Here is a 5,294-nt window from a genome sequence, read left to right as displayed (position 1 = left end):
CATTGTCAAGGAATGTGACATTCCACCAGGAAACTCCCAACTGTTTTCATGTTAGCGCCTCCTTAGAGGGAAAAACAGACTTGGCTTGACAATAACCAAGCCTCCAGTATCCTAACAGTCTTCTTTACCATGACAGCCCTTCTGAAAACCCGCTTTGTCCTTACCTACCCAACTCTTGTGTATGTAAGTTCAGGATATCAGGGCAGCAACTCTTTCTGCCCATGGGTCCTGTCCCTGCGCTTTAATAAACCACCATTTTGCACCCGAGATGTCTCAAGAATTCTTTCTTGGTCATCAGCTCCAGACCTCACCCCACCGAACCTCACGTATATTCTAGAACTTCATCACAAGTACTAGTGGACCCTTTTTACCCCCAACTTGGGTCAGGCTCCTAGCCCTTATGCCTCAACCTCTACGGAGGAAACTGCACTGCAGAGTCTGGTGATAACAGCCGTGAATGTGTTTATAAGAGGAGCTCAGATCATACCACCCCAGAATATGCCACTCTGGCATACTGACTATTTTGAGTTAAAAACACTCAAAAAAGAGGCACCTGGTTGGCTCAGTGGGTTAAGCCTTTGCCTTTGGCTCAGGTCATGGTCTCAGGGTCCTGGGTTCGAGCCTTGCATGGGGCTCATTGCTCAGCAAGGAGCCTGCTTCCCCTGTTGCGGAAAATCTGAGGTGACTCAGGAAACCCAAATGGCACACGGAGAGATGGGAAAACACAGCTTTATTAATGCCAGCGGGCTCAGTGGGATCATTCCCAAAGACTGAGCACCGGACAAGGTTAGGAGTGAGGTGTTTTTGTTTTTGTTTTTGTTTTTAAAAATTTTACCCATTCATTTGACAGACCGAGATCACAAGTAGGCAGAGAGGCAGGCAGAGAGAGAGGAGCAAGCAGGCTCCCTGCTGATCCCAGAACCCTGGGATCATGACCTGAGCCGAAGGCAGAGGCTTTAACCCACTGAGCCACCCAGGCACCCCAGGAGTGAGTTTTTATGGTTACAGGCAGTGGGTGATGGTAACAGGTTGTTTTCCAGGTCTCTCAAGGCCCAGACGCTTTCCAGTCTCTCAAGGCTTTCACTTGTAAGTATAATCTCTGTGGAGGTAAATCGGGAAAGTGCTAAATCACCTAGGGGGCTGTTTCTCTTTCTTTTCTTAGTCAAACAGGACTGGGCATCTGGTCTTTTTCTTCTCTCTCAGCAGGAGCAAAGACTTGTTATTTTATCTTAGTCAAATGGGATGGCTATTTGGTCTTTCCTTGGCCTTAGCTGGAGCAAAGGGGAGCCAGGGACAGAAGGGGGCTGGAGCTGGGATTCTCTATCTGCCTCACCCGCTCTCTGCCTGCCTCTCTATTTGCGATCCCTCTGTCAAATAAATAAAATGTTTTAAAAAGTTTTAATTAAAAAAACACTAAAAAAACTGCAAATGCAAGAAAATTGATGTGATGTAGGCTGAGGGGGACAGCCAAGAAAGAATTCTTGAGAACTTTTTGATGCAAAAAGGTGTTTGTTTTGTTTTTTAAGAACTTAAGAGCTCCCGGGTGGTTCTGATGAAGTTCTAGAATATAGATGAGGTTAGGTGGGGTGCGGTCTGGAGCCGATGACCAAAAAAGAATTTGTGAGACATCTTTGGTGCAAAATGGTGGTTTATTAATGCATAGGAACAGGACCCGTGGGCAGAAAGAGCTGCTGCTCCCGGGTGGGGGGTGGCAGGTTATGTACCATGGGGGTGGGGGAAGTAAGGAAAAGGGAGGTTTCAATAGAACTTTCATATACTAAAGAGGACCTACAAGATACCGGATACCAGAGGCCTTGCCATTGCCAAGGTGGTTTTGCCCTCTAGCAAGGTATTAACATTAAGATGGTTGGGAGATTCCTAAAGAGTATGTCCTTTTGCTTTGTCCTCAGCCAGCCAGCCAGCCAGCCAGCCTTCTGTTCCCTCATCAGCTCAGCTGGTTAAGCCTCTGCCTTTGGCTCAGGTCCTGAGCCCCGGATCCTGGGATCCAGTTCTGAATGGAGCTCCTTGCTTGGTGGGGAGCCTGTTTCTCCCTGTGCCTGCCAGTCCCCCTGCTCGTGCTCTCTTTCTCCCTCTGACAAACAAAGCTTAAACATTTTTAAAATTTTTTTTTAAAAAGTATGATTTTATTTACGTATTTGAGAGGGAGGGAAAGAACGAGCACGGGGGTGGGTCAGTGAGGAACAGAGAGAGAGGGAGAAGCAGACTCCCCATGGAGCTGGGAGCCCTACTTGGGGCTGTGGAGGCTGATGAAGTTCTAGAACCTAGGTGAGGTTCGGTGGGCTGAGGTCTGGAGCTGATGACCAAGAAAGAAATCTTGAGACATCTTTGGTGCAAAATTGTGGTTTATTAAAGCACGGGAATAGGACCCGTGGGCAGAAAGAGCTGCTGCCCTGGGTTGTGAGGGGTGGCAGGTTAGGTACCCTGCGGTTGGGGGAAGGTGAGGGAAAGGGAGGTTTCAATGGAGTTTTCATATGCTAAAGAGGGCTTACAAGGTGCCGGGATACCGGAGGTCTCCTGGCTTGATCAATGTTGTCTTTTAGCAAGCCATTAACATCAAGATAGTTGGGAGATTCCTGTCTTGCAGGATTGTGATCTCTGCTAGTTAACTATTGTTTGCAGTCAGGGGTGCCTGAGGAATGTCACACATATTACCAAGGGGAGAGGGTGGAGAGGGGGTGCAAAGTGCCAGCTTTTGCTTTGTTCTCAGCCATCCTCCTGCTCCCTTATCAGAGGCCAAGAAAAACAAGGCTGTACCCACCTCAAGTCTAGCCTTGACATAAGTACAGCCACCTTGGCCCTGGCAGCCATCTTAGGTCTCCATGACTGGTAAATGACCCCTGGCTCCAGGAAGAATGGCCAAAGGATTTGTCTCCATGACCGATAAATGACCCCTGGTTCCAGAAGACTGACCAAAGGTTTTGAAGACAAAACGCCATACCAAAAACCAATTAGGAATAGGATAGCTTAACGAGGTAATAAATCATGTCAGAAATAGGATAGCTTAAAACTGTAATAAATCACAAGAACATAGGGCTTGTGATCATGGCCCAATCACCTACTGCCAAGTCCACCCCTACTCTATCTTTTAAAATTCTGACTATAACTTGGTTCGGGGTCCAAGTCCCTATTCCGCTGTGTCAGGTATAGTTGGGCTCAAGCTTAAGCTTGTCGAATAAACCCTTGTGTGATTGCATTGGTGTTGGCTCCTTGGTGGTCTCTCAGACATGAAAACTTGGGCGTAACAGGGGCTAGGGCCTGTCGCCCTCGGCCCGCAAGGACGACAATGAGCCTGGTATGGTGTTAACGCTTCATTTCCGTTTATTTAATCAACTTCCTTAGCTTATATACAGCAGGGTGACCAATAAGGGGCCAAGCAATGGGGAGAGCCAGTGAGAGTCCTGTTACTATGCTGATTAAATTTGATACAGCCAATAACTATGTCCTCCTTTAGGCGGGCTTCCCCAGAAAGTTCATTGTATACTTGCAGCGTATTTTGCTAGCAGTGAGCCAAGCTCCTTCTTGTAATGGCGGGGACTTTCCCGGCCGGAGGCAGTCCCCGACATCTCCCCCTCTTTTGTTTTATGGCAGAGATCGTGCCTGTCTTAGGTCGTCAGTAGCAGAAAACATCCTTACCCGCCATCAGACACAAGATATCGATGATCTCTGTCCTGTCTTAGGTTGGTATGTTTCTCTACTGATCTTACCCGTCTTTGACTACCGATCTGGCATGCTTAGCCACATCTGGGGAGATGTCCCAGCCTCTATTGACATAGGGGCTTGTGCTATAGCTCGGCTCTGCTCTCGCTGCTGTGTTGTCCATTGGTGAACGTTTCTGAATAGAAGCAGAATGCCAATAAGGAGGAGGACAAGATGACCAATTGTACCAGCCCATTGTTTGGTGAAATGGAACATATTGCTGAATGTTGGAAATAGCTCTGGAAGGGAAGCTGGTTGCACACGTATACTATTTACTCGAGTTAACTCAGCCAGAAGGATTAGTGTGAAATTTTGAAAATCGTCAGACCAAGCATCCTGCAAATACTGAGAGCTGTTGGGAGGAATTGCTGGCCTTATTAAATTGAGAGAATTTTACAGGGGTAACACAAAGCGCAGAAAAAGGAACAATAGAACCAATACTCAGTATATCAGCTATGAAGAACGGGGGAAAGATAAAGGAAGAATTAGTTAAAGGTAAAGGATAGGGCCAAGCCTTCAGAATAGCCCATAATTCACGTGTCGCCGTTGGGGGAATTAGGAATATCAGAGTCCCCCATGACAGTAGGAGGATCACGGCTTCCTCTGTCCTCATCCTCGTTCTCAGGGGCCTTCTGGACCAATCTCTCTGGAATCCAAATTGGCACTTCTTTGTCCTGTGGGAAAACACAAACGGAGCCTCTGCTCCAGATTAATACAGAATCCGGGCTTTTCCATTGTCCCATAAGGATATCCTTCCAAAGAACTAAGGGCTTGGGGGAAGAATCCATACGGGCTGAATGTCTTTCAGCTGCTGCTTGACCGTTTTTATCGAGCGTCAAAAAATTTAAAATAAATAGAATTGTATTTAGTTTGTCTTTAGGGGACCGGAACATGTCCCCTATTCCCCCTTTTTGTTTTAAAAGAGTTTGTTTGATGGTTAAGTGGGCACATTCCACGATGGCCTGTCCTTGAGGATTGTAAGGAATACCGTGATTTAGGGTAATGTTTAGTTGAGTAAGGAAACCGTGAAATACTTGTGAGGTGTATGCAGGTCCATTGTCTGTTTTTATTTGTCGAGGTTTACCCCAAGTGGCGAAGGTTTGAAGGCAGTGGGAAAAATCTTTGGATTTTTCCCCAGCATGGATAGAGGCAAATATGACACCAGAACATGTGTCCATGAAAACATGCACATATTTTAGTTTGCCAAATTCAGGGATGTGAGTAACATCCATTTGCCATATATGGTTGGGTAACAGGCCTCTGGGTTAACTCCTAAGGAGGGGGATGGTAAGAGGGTAACACAGTTTTTGCAAGAGACTACAATGTCCCTGGCTTGAGCTTTAGTTATGTTGAATTTAAGTCTGAGAGTAAGAGCATTAACATGAAATATCTTGTGAAATTGTTTTGCTTGTTGAATATTTTCCATTAAAGTGAAGATAAATTGCTCTTTGGTTAACATGTCTGCAGTGCGATTGCCTTCTGTCAAGGGGCCGGGGAGAGCCGTATGTGTCCTGATATGCCCTATGTAACAGGGTACCTTTCTGTCCCATATAATGTGTTGGAGATTCTTTAAAGTT

Source organism: Mustela nigripes, chromosome 8 (assembly GCF_022355385.1).
Source record: "Mustela nigripes isolate SB6536 chromosome 8, MUSNIG.SB6536, whole genome shotgun sequence".
NCBI lineage: Eukaryota > Metazoa > Chordata > Mammalia > Carnivora > Mustelidae > Mustela > Mustela nigripes.
Note: the sequence above shows the minus strand (reverse complement) of the source record.